This window comes from Anser brachyrhynchus (assembly GCF_964034855.1).
Source record: "Anser brachyrhynchus genome assembly, chromosome: 2".
NCBI lineage: Eukaryota > Metazoa > Chordata > Aves > Anseriformes > Anatidae > Anser > Anser brachyrhynchus.
Window position 1 is genome coordinate 38152969 of NC_137695.1, and position 11969 is coordinate 38164937.

The 11969-nt window shown below is 43.2% G+C and overlaps 1 protein-coding gene across 1 annotated transcript in view; it reads left to right on the forward strand.

The window, feature by feature from the left end:
• LOC308189565 (uncharacterized protein) overlaps positions 1–11969 on the forward strand; it is a 76895-nt gene that overhangs the window by 56277 nt on the left and 8649 nt on the right. The gene's annotated exons all lie outside the window — the stretch shown is intronic.

An 11969-nucleotide genomic window follows, 5' to 3' on the forward strand; every position in this document is an offset into this window, starting at 1 on the left:
AGCACTGATAGATGAGTGATGAAATGAAGAAAGCCAAGATATTCCGGGAAGACAGCTATTAGTTCTTGGAGGAATTTTGGCTGGCCAACATATTAACGAAAATCTTTATCGTTGGTTTAAATGCAAAACCCCACAGACATCCAGACTCTATTAAATGGGATTTTCAGGCGTACCATCCAGAGTCAGTGATTTCCATAGAGGTGAAAATGCCATTCCTTATTCCACAATGAAACTTGACCTGTACATAATTTCTGTAGAAAGAACTGTCTCTTAACAGGTTCATCCTCTGGCAAGAGTTAGGGCTAAGTTGCCGGAGGCATTGTGATTATCTATATTTGAGATCAGATTAGTCATACATAAAAGAGGCAGATAGACATCATAGATAAATGATGCTGTGATAGCTGAACCTCTAAAGGGCAGAAAGCAAGGCAGAAATTTAAGATCTGCCAGGACTGGGGAGAAAGAGGAGCTGTATATAAAGGACGGAGATATTTCATGGTGAAATGGTATCCAGGAAGTGAGATAGGAAATGGAGATTTTTTCCTTGCCCAGAAATATGAGAACTAGACCGTTTTCTGGCAGCAAAAGGAGCCAGAGTATAGAGCAGAAACTGGATGGGCTTCAAGAGTTTGAATGAATAGCAGGAGGCATAATAGAAGAAGATTGCAGGGTAGGCAGCATGTACAGAAAGCTTTCTGAAGAACAGCGGACAGACAGGGAGAAATTCTGAGAAGGGTTACGGGTGGGTGGGAAAGATGCAGGCAGACATTTATGGCATTTCTGGTACTTGAATGGAGGTAGGGAAGGTGGGGAGGTACGGAAGGAAAGATTTCATATACTGTGGCAGTAGAGGTGAAGATCCTGGATGGCAAAAGAAAAATCAAGAAAGCAAAAATAGTGGGAAAATAAAGGTGGAAAAGACTGAGGCTGGAGGGCGGGAGAGCATGGGGTCAGGACGTGTGGGAGGCATTTAAAAATAAGCAAGGGAGCAGGAAAGGCAGATAAGAGCAGTAGGAGTAAAATGCACTGCTTCTCTTTGTGGCCTGTGGTAAATTTTAAAGTTATGCTAGAATTTATTACTATATTTTAAAATTATGTCATCAAGATATCAAACAAAGTCTCTCAACTGATGAGGAAATGAGTCACATGGCTCTAGTGCTACATGTTATTTCGGCTCACTGGAGAAGAAGAAAAGAATAGGGAAAGAGCACTAAGACTTAAAAGCGAAGAACAGGCATTTTTGCTGGGCATAACCCAAACAGAGAGCATGGGCTTGATGCATAGATCATTGTGTTGATTCTCTGTCCTTTCTTGCCTGCGGTCAGGCTGGACAGACCTACTTCAGTGCTCCACCACCTTACGTGCTCTTCTGATATATTCCATGGAAGATGACATGGGAGAAAAGAGGAAGGTAACAAAGAGAAATGCTATACAAGAAAGACAGTAGAAAGGATGAAAAACTAATTGATAATAGCGCTTATCTGTTAAAAAGTGCTGTTCATTAACAGATTTGAAACAACTTTTCAAATACACTTTTGAAATCTTTCATTATTCCCATTACAAATGGGGAAAGGGTGCTGAATATTTCATTCTGTAATAAATTACTAGGTTATACTGTATCAGGTGATATCAGGGACATCCTCCAGCATCGGGATGTGTAGTGATGTTGCCACCTCACAACTGTTTTGCAAGTGTTAATATATTTAAGGCTTTTGTAAAGCTCACTGTACTCACTGTACTCAGGGGAAAGACTCACCCTGACTTTGCCAGTGTTGCAGAGTCATTTCCCGCTGTAGGAGTGTTTTCTATCTCAACCAAAATAAAAGGAATAGCGTGGTTTCTCTCTGTCTTCTTATTCAAATCCAAACTTACTGGTGACACAATAATTTTCTTGAAACATAGACAAACAAAATAGCTTTACCACATTACAGAAGCACAAGACATTACTTACAGGGTAGATTTTGATAGTTCAATTATTTCTGGTGTTTTACGGTGACATCTCCAGCCATATATTTGTTGGCTTGCTCATGTATTGATTGCACCTATTGAGGATTAAGGCATTATTAACATGCTTTCTTTAACTGAGCATATTTGTTCTTGGCATCTGTTTGAATACTGGCTGGGACTGTTTCCTGGTTGGCTTTAGAGCACAAATTGCTGGGGAGATGGCGGAGATTTCTCATGACTGTTTTGTCCTCAGAATGCCCCACAAAGCAAGAATTTCCAGACTCTCAGTGTCTACCCTCTCATAACTTTGTCTCTCTGCCTTTACCAACAAAGTTAATATGTTTTGAAATAATAGAGGTTCAGAAGTTCACTAGCAAAATACTGGTTTTCATTGCTCAATGAAAAAGCTTTTATACATACATAACTGTAATTTAATGCCATGTTAACATCATCAGGATACATAACACAGTAAATGTTTGCATGTTTTAACTAAAGCTCCAGCTCCTCCTAATCTAATTAATAAAATATGTTGATGGTTTCTGCAGCATTCTGCATCATGTTCTTGCTGGTTTGCTGAGGCTTCTCCAAGCCATCCTTGTTTGGATCACGTTGCTAGTATTTTTTCTTGAAACACAGCTGTCTGAAGTGATAGTATCAGCTCACTGTGATAGCTAAGATTCTCAGCTTCTTGACACTATGGTTCCAAAAAAAATGCATCTTGAAATTTCTGTGGTCCTGTAATCATGTAAAGAAGATCCTAGGTAGGCTCTTTTGTAAATGGCTGGGGACATCCTGCTGGAATTTAGGCTTCTGCTTGTGAAGCTGATCATAAGAGTAATTACTGGCTGGAGTAATAGAAAGATCTGCTATGGACATTTATAAAGGGCATATTAGATTTCTCTAATATGAAAATGCAAATGCTGAGCAGGTTCCCCTCCTGCATGGACACTGTCGCTTCTTGGTGCCCTCTGCTAAGCCGTGATCTTACTCCTCTGATGGGAAGTAATCCTTCCCTTGAACTCTGGGGTTATCCCCAAGCCTGCATCCTTTGTCTGTATCCATCCTGCTGTTCACTCTCTCTGCCTCTTGCCCTGCCACAGAGAAGAGGCCAGCAGTTGTGACACCGAGGGAAATGCAGCTCTTTATGTCGAGTCTATTCCTGCTCCTCACTGCGCAGGGGCAGTGCACAGTGCCAGGCTCCCTAGCAGATGTGAGACGCAAAATAAGCCAGCCTAAACCTCTCCCTGCAGCTGTGGGGAAATGAAGCGTCCCCTGAGTCAGCAGGCTTGGCCCTGCTGTCCTTGGGGTGGTCTGGCTGTGGCCAGGACAGCCTTACCGTGGCCATGACCGAAATGCAGAGCCAGAGCTCCAGAAGCCCCGTGGACGAGGGTGACGGGCTCTGCTTTTTCAGGAGCACTGACGGAGTGCTGTCATCCTCTAATGGGAGCTATTTATCCTAAAAATTTGAACGGGAGGCAGGAGGAAGAACACAGCACTTAACTAGAAAGAAAGAGGATTTCTTTTTGCCTGTGTCTCATCGTTCTCTTTTTCTCAGTGCGATGCTCTGCAGCGCTCCTGCTGCTGCAGCCTTCCCGAGGCCGCTCGCTATCTCCCTGCCGTTTCCCTCCAAGGCTGTGGCTTCTCCACACAGCACCAGCAGCCCGCAGCTGGGAGGAAGCCTCGAGGGAAGCCAGCGAGGCCCCCAGGGCATTTGCCAGCAGTGCTCATCCCCGAGGGCTGCACCAGCCTCCCACTGGCAGCGTCCCCAGCCTGATACAGATGCTGCAGAGCCACAGGGCAAGAAAATTCACCCAGGAGCTGGCAGCGCGGTTGCTCTTTTGCCCAGCTAGGCAACCGTGCCCACTATGTCAAAGTAAGTCACTGCTGGGATCTTCACATTTTCCCCAGTACAGTAGAAACCTAGATTATAACCAGTAGTCGTAAAATTGCCAATCTGTAGGTGTGACCGCAGCGCTCGAACCAAGTCCTCCATTAACCTCTAGGAAAAGACATTAATCTACGAGGGAAGCTCTGAACGTCTGTAAGAACGAGATAGGATGATAAAGGATGATGGAGCAGATAGTTGCATTACAGGTTACGGAAGTTAAAGCCGGGAGAAGCTGCTGTGAACCATAGGAAAAGGACCGATATGTGTGATCGCAGCAGTCACCGCAAGGGAGAGTTTGAGTCCAGGACAAAGTGGGTCAGTGTGAACTGTGCAGCACTGTAATTAACGTCAGGCCAAAAGGGCCAGAGTAATTTATGGGACTGAGAACATACGGGGTTGAGAAGCGTACAATTAATTAACGCTGAGATGGTTGGCATGCAGGAACCTCCGATCCAGAGGGGGAAAGATCCGGATTTAGCCCTTTGGATTTTAGAGAAAAAATGAGCCTTTTGTGTGACCAAACAGAAGTCTCTGCAAGGATATGTAATTTATGAGGGTTATGGGATATTTGCCATTATTGCAAAATGTTGCCTGTTTTGAAATGCTAATGACATCTTGCATCACTGGGCCAAATTCGGCTTCAGTTACAGTTGTTACACAGAAATTCATCAGGGCTGCTAGGATGAGCAAAATGTAAGCAACCGATGTTTGAATTTTTGAAGTCATGTTAAATTGCAGTCATTGACAGCACGTTAAAAACATCTACACTGCAATCATTAAATCGGTGTTTTTTTCCAAGCTACAGAAGACTTGTGAAAAATCCTAATATCTGGCTGCGAAATTGCTTACACCCATTTCGCACCGATGTAGAACTGAGGATGCCAGGCAAATTACTGCAGAATTATACTGATAAAGGGGAACCATTCTCTACAGAGCCATCTTGTGCAAAAGCAAATGCAAAGGGGACTTAGACTCTGTTTAACAACCTACAGGTACATCAGAAGGGTAAGTGAATACCTACCACGTGCGTGTAGCTGGAAAAAGGAGACGTGTGCAGTTGGAAAGGGGAGCATCTGTGCTTTCTCCTGCCAACGCGAGCTCTGCCCACCGTCTCTAGGACCTGGTGCAGCACATCTCTCAAGCCCTCTTGCAGAAACAGGAAGCGCGGCGGTGCTGGATGGGGAAATGGCAGCGGCGCTCCAAGGCCTGCTCGCTGCTTCTCTCTCCAGCGCTCTCAGGGAGGAGCTGGCTAGGACCTGTCTTCTAGGGCAGCATATGGTTTGCTAAACTTTTCTGCAACTGTAGGATGGCGTGCATCCAGGCGGCTTTCATTCCCTGCCAGGATTTTAAAGAAATGTTAACAATGTTTACACTTTTCAGTTTTGACAGTCTCTAAAAATTGCCTGTTTAAACCTTCTCTCCCTCTCTGACAACACAAGATCCAGCTACTCCTTCGGTGCCACAGCACTTGCCCATTGTCACCGCAGGACTCAGAGGAGAGAAATCCCACCAGCGGGGTCGCTCCCCCTCTGCCACACCGGTGCAGCCTCCGTCCGTGCTGCAGCTCCTTGAGCTCAGGGTGCTCAAGTAAGTGCCTGTGCCACCTACAACTGCGAAATGGGAACATTTCCACGCGCAACAAATTCAGTGCCTGGCATCTATTTGGGGGAGTGGCAGCTTGCGCAACAGAGGGACCGGGGTTTGATAGCCGAGGAGCTTTTGTATTGTTCAGCCTTTTTAAAAAAGGGGGAGATTGCGTTCAGGAGATCCATCAACCATATCTGTAAGCAGGAGCAGCACGCTTGCTTGACAAAGGGTTGAGACTTGATAGTCAACTCTATCTACAGATAAGAAACCTCCCCTCACGAATAGATTGGATGCTTTCTTCTCATCCCCTTTTTACCTGAATAAACACATCTCTGCCGTCAGAACGATGAAGCCTGGCTTGGACGGTGTGGGGCAGACTAATGAAAGCCACGGAAAGTTCCTCCCTTGCTAGGCTTAGAAAAGGAAGATAACGAGGCTTCTGGGAGATGCTGTTAGTGGAATCCGACAGCACACCAGGGGGTGTTTAAACGAAATGTAAAGACCGATATTTTTTGCAAGGTTAAGGACAGAGACCACAGCCAGAATGCTTTGCTTCCAAATGGACATCTGGCAAATATTGATCTACAATTGTATTTAGTGTGGAATGGAAAGTACAGGTTGTGACACGAGCAGTCAATAGTTTTTTAGACCATTGATCCTTACAGCGGCTATTGATTGTTTTTTAGGCTATAGCACAATCTATTTTTTCATTTGCTTAGCTTAAACTAATTGGATTGCAACTTGTGTGCCTGTATATGTGAAAAGGGACTCGATATGCATTGGCAATATATAAAAAAATGCTCATTTTTAAATGTTTTTTTTTTCTTTTTTTTTTTTTCACTCCCCTACCATTTAGTAGGACCACTCAGTTATATCTTTGATAAGACAAAAAGTGAAAGCTTGCTTCAGGGGAGTCCAGATGTCACCATTTCCCTTCTGCTGCCTGACCTGAACATTCCCCCCCCCCCCAAATTCTATGTCTATGAAAAAATCCAACTGTTAGAATGAGCACACGAGGGATCTAGCTGATTTCTGTAGGCACTTACTCTTTTCACTCACTCTCATCCCATCTGATTTAATTGTTTGCTTTCTTCTGCAGAGAAAATCTGCTGTTGCCTGCTGCTTGGGGATTTTATATAAGGTTCAGTAAGTCCTCCTGACTGTACTGGATTTTACGAATTGTAAAATAAGCCGAGGATATTTTTTGTTCAGTTAGAAGAAGCTGTATGTGGGAAAGGACTGGCGTACAAGAAATGGCCGTTAACTACAAGCCAGGTCACGCCTTGAGGTGTTATTTCTTGTGATTGCTATTTATATTTCAGTGCAGACTGGAGTCTTTCTTTTGACCAAGGCATAACATTTCCACTACAGGCAATAGCCAGCTAATGCTCCAGCCATTCTGCAAATAAGTTAATCCAGTGTTTGGATTTGGTTCCTCCTCCTAGAGCTAGAAACAGAACGGAGGTGTTTATTATACAGACTCAATACTCATCCACAATAACTGTTGGAGTAAATAAAGTGTCAAATGTATGCACTGAGCAATGCTATTTATGTTATCTAGACAAGTTGAGAATGCATCGTTATGCTGTACTGCTCTTTCCCAGATCCAAGAAAGTGAACCACAAATCTTTCTGCTGTTATCTAGCAAGTATTTGCATACCGCTTTTGCATCAATAGCATTGGGAATGGAACAATTTTTTTCTGTTGTCATATATATCCTGACACACTGCATGTCCTGAAGGTCAGGATTCAAAACATTCTGGGAATTTTTATCTAGGTTTAAAACATTGACCATTTTTTACATCTAAAATAAAGAAAAAGAAAGTGTAAGAAAAGTGTAACAAAAAAATTAAAGTTCCTGTTATAATTTAAAATTAAAATTTCTTATACAATGATGCAATTCAACCACTCAAATAATGCAATTTGACCAATTAAACCAGACTATTGAGTATTCTGAGACTTCAAAGCTCACTTTTGATGTTGTTTTAAGACAAATATAACACACCTGTGAGGACTATTCACTGATACTGTCTTTCATTGGAGACTAAGTGGCTTACCTGTATAGTAGTTAAGAATTAGGAGATAAAAATTCATTACATTGCACGTTTTGGTGGGAATAGGTGGAATACTTGTTTATGATTAAAGACTTCTCTTTTGTTTTGGAAGTGAAAAAACTGCAAAGCCTTCAAATTCTTTTCTTAATGGTACATCGAGGTGAACTTGACCTACAACGTGAAATTTGAAACTGAATCACAACTACGCAAAAAAGGACCCGGAGTTGCTTGGGTCAAGGTCCAGAATCAGATTTTTCTTGAATGAAACCTGACTCCAGAAGAAGGGCTGCACACCCTGGGGGTTTGCATTGGGCGATGTTCTGTGGTTAGACTGGATCCCAGTCCACCTTTAATGGCTGCTCTCAAAAGCAGTGATTCTTGGGCAAAGCGCTGAACTTTCCTGGCGGTTTTATTGACATCAAACCAGCAAACAAAAGAGGAATAAAAGACAGCTTCATCACAAAGGCAGCATTTTAGTTTCCAAAACAGTAAAACGTACTTTAACTTGATGTATGTAGCTGCTGCCTTAGTTTTGCCTTGATTTTAAGATAAAGGCTTATGCGAGTGTCTGTAGAACCTAAAAGGCTGCTAATTGTTTGAAATAACAACTGAAGCAGCTTTCTTCTGCAGTGTGGTCTATTTTAGCATTATAAGTTTGCTTTGGATGGGAGTTCCTCTATTAGGGAAGGGTTATTTTCATTCTCTGAATTTCTATGAAGAAAGGAATCAGTATTTTAAGCATTTAAATGTCTTCCGGGCAGTAGCTATTTATCACACGAGACAGTATTTCAGGACATCTTTATTTTCTCTGAGAAACTGCAAAAATACAGTGCAATGCCAGTTATTGCTGGATGCGCATGCAGAGCAATATTGTTCTGTTGCCTGGTAACTGGTGAGAGGGAGGCACTTTGGAAACATGAGAGAAAAAGAGAAAGAGAAAGCTCAACTGCATGCACTTGAGCAGAAGACTTACAAAACTGGTGTTTGTTCCAGGTGGGTTTCAAGAGGAGTCTGGATCAAGGTTCTCCTAGCTTTTTTGTTTGTTGGTTTGCTTGTTTTCTTTCAGAAAACCCAGCAGGTTGTTTTCTTGTGCTAGAATTTCATGACTAAGCTCATTTTTTTTTCAAGCCATGTTTAAAATCTGCATCCTTTGGCAATAGGAACGTTCCTTCTTCGTACTGTACGTTCCTGAATCCTGGAGGTGTGTTCTCCTCAGAGCAGCGTGCTGACAGGGCTGTAGCAAAGCAAACAGAAGTGTTTTGAACTGATACTCTCAGCAGCTCTTGGTGATGTTTTTTCCAAAGGTATTTTCAAAGCCAAAATGCTCCGGCAGTTCCTGGATTACCAAAATGCTATGCACTGCAACGGAAACAATAGAAGCAGTTAACAAACAATAGATTTGCTGAGCCAAACAAACAAATGTGAAAGGAAAATACAGATGTTGTGGCTGGATCGCAGTGCGGCCATAGCTTCCTGTTTTATGTGCAGCAGAAATTCTGCACAAAAAATTACGGCGGAGCAGAATAGTCCTCAGGAGCCGCTATAACCTTTGGCCGAGCTCGGCCAAGCAGCTCGTGAGGGTTTTACCCGGCTTGGCGAACGTGCTGTTGGCGGAGGCCGCCGTGGCTTCCTGCTGCTGCCGTGTGGGACGCGGCGGCCTCCTCGCACGCTGCCCTCGCTGCGCGGCGAGCAGGAAGCCCTGACCTCCTGCCAGGCCGCCCCGAGGTTTACGGCCCTGCTCGGAGAAGTTCAAAGGTTCCCGGAGCCCAGGCGAGGTCGTCTTCCAATTCCGGGGTGTTAGTCTGAGTGGCGCTGAATGCAGCTTCTGGTTTTTCTGTCGGCTAGTTGAAGGCAGAAGCTTTGCTGGTTTTACCTGTGGGGTAATGTCTTACTTCCTGCCAACAGTGGTGTGCTATAAGGAAGCAGTGACACATCTTTAGGCATTGATTAGTTCGCTGATTGTTTTGTGTACTGGACTAATTAAGGTCAGAGCTTAACCCTTTTGTAATAACCTCCTGTGGCATTCAGCTGGTGGCAGGGAACTCAGGTGTGGCATGAGGAACCCACGAAGAGGACGATACCCCCCAAGTCGGTGCGTTTGCTTTTCCAGAACAACTTGAATATCATAAAAATATATATGTAAACAAGCACTGGAAAATCTCAATTAGGATCTCACTGATCAATATTTCCTGTTGGGTACAGGAATGTATATACTAGATAACGTAGAAATATCAGGACCAAGAAGGAATTTTGCTGTAATGGAAAGCCTTGGAATTTTTTTTTTTTACTAAAATCATTCATATAAGTTATTTGATGAATGTCTGAAAGAAGCTGAATTTAGAGCACAGGCTGAAATGGTTCTGCCTCCACGACCGTGTCCCTTGTTAGCCGATTAATTCCTCCCAGCAGAGCGGTTCACCGAGCTCTCAAGGCCTTGCACCCAGCAAGTCACAGGGTCTGGAAGGGCCAGACGTGGCTAGACTTTCCTATCAGGCCTCATAAAACCTCTATCTTCTTTCCCTTCTGTGCTTGGTACCTCAGAAAAAGAGCTTGTAAGTGACCACAAAACCTCTTTCTTGTGAATTTCTGTTTATGATGTTACACAGGAAGAATAAATCAGTAATGAGGGCAGACAGCCATTCAGCTTCTTTAGAGGAAGAATAAAAATTAACTCTGAGCTGTCTCACGTTGAATAATTGACTTGCTGGATTGTAGGGCAAAGAATCAGCATTCAGCTGCCACACTGCTCATGATAAGCCAGCAACGTAGTGCTGAGGTATCTCAGTGTTCTTTTTTCAGTCAAAAATGCTTGCAAGTTTGGGGTCTGGCCATCTGCCTTGGTTTAAAAATGCTCCCCCAGGAAGACGCAGGAACTAGCACCTGCAAGGATGTGTCCGTCCCTAGTACAAACTAGGGATTTAATGTTCATATGTTGCATAGTGTTGAGGGAGACAGCTGTGCTCACTGGGGCAGGTTTGAGGTCACTCTCAGACCGAAGTACGTCCTAATCCTTTCCATCTGAACACCCCTTGGCACTACAGAAATTCACAGTGGCAATTAGAAATACCTCATATGTATTGGAAATAATCTCATACCTTTTCCATGGGGTTGGACTGAAATTAGATACAGTAATTGTTAACTATAAGTGTGCACATTTCTAATCATTTGGAGAGCAGTTATTATTGCATAAAGCATTTGTGCAATAATTACAATAATTGTGTATGATCTTACGAAGGGTTCAGTCATTCAAAGTGCTGAACAGTCTGAGTCCATTGAACAAAATATTTCAGGACAGGTTTAGCTTTACACAAATAAGTAGCCCAATTGACCTCACGAAGGCCACTCATCTACTTAAATGTCAACATGTATCTAAGTGCTTTCCTGGATCAGGGCCAGAACATTTTGTGTTTTGTAAGATAAGGCCCTAAAGTGCAAAGAAGATCTGTTGCAAATGTCTGTAGTCTGCAAGAGTCCTGGAAAGGTGAAACAAAATTAAAAAGGACGGTATCAAATTATAAGATATTCATTTATTTAAGGAGCGTAGTTTGTCATTAATGATTGGCATTGCTGCAGAGCATGCTATTACTACATAAAGACAGCAATACCAGAGAATGGAAAGGAAATGTCATTAGGTATTTGAAATGTGGAATAGGCCTGGAAAGTGAGGGGAGTTGGCTGAGATCATGGTTACCTTGTTAGCAACTCCGAGCTATGGGGTTCTTGGGCACTCATTTTTTAGTGTAGGGCTATTTTGTACATTACCACATAAAGAGTGGGGTCATACAAAAATGAGTATGGTTTCGAAACCAATTTGCCTGAAGGATGCAGTACCCTCTTTCTCTCCTGATCCGTAGCACTTCTCCCCTCTGGAGGGTTCCGAGTCCACGGACTGCAGTCCATGAAGGTTCTGTGTAGCTGCTTGCTCTTGGCCCCATACAAAAAAGAACAAATCTGAACACAAGCAAGCCTCTGTATCTACTGACCAACATGAATATAATGTGAGCCCAAGCATGTCAACATAAATCAAGCGGAGTTCCCTTCAAGGGTGGCCCATGTAGCTGCAGTCTTGCAGGTCACACCCTTTGTTGGTGTACCCAACCTAACTTCATCCTCATGTACATGAATAGAGAGTCTTTGTGTTGAATTTCTCAACTTCTTTTTGCAAGAAAAAAAAAATAAAATCTGCAATTCTTTTTAGTTGCCAACACAATGAAGAATACCCTGAGAGCCCTAGGTAACAGCACAAAATGCAGATGTTCAGATAATTTCTGTAAGCTTTAATTAAGCTATAGCTCGCAAGATGCAAAGGATGTAATGTCAAGCTGCTGCCCAGTACTTCTTGCTTCTCTGGGAATAACTGTCCTCCTCTTTGTGTTATACTGACTTTCTGCCAGCCTGACAACCAAGGAACCCATATATCAACTTATCTAGCACAGCTCCTTTAGGCTAAGGTAAGGCACAAGGGGGACTATAGCTAATTATAGTCTGCATGT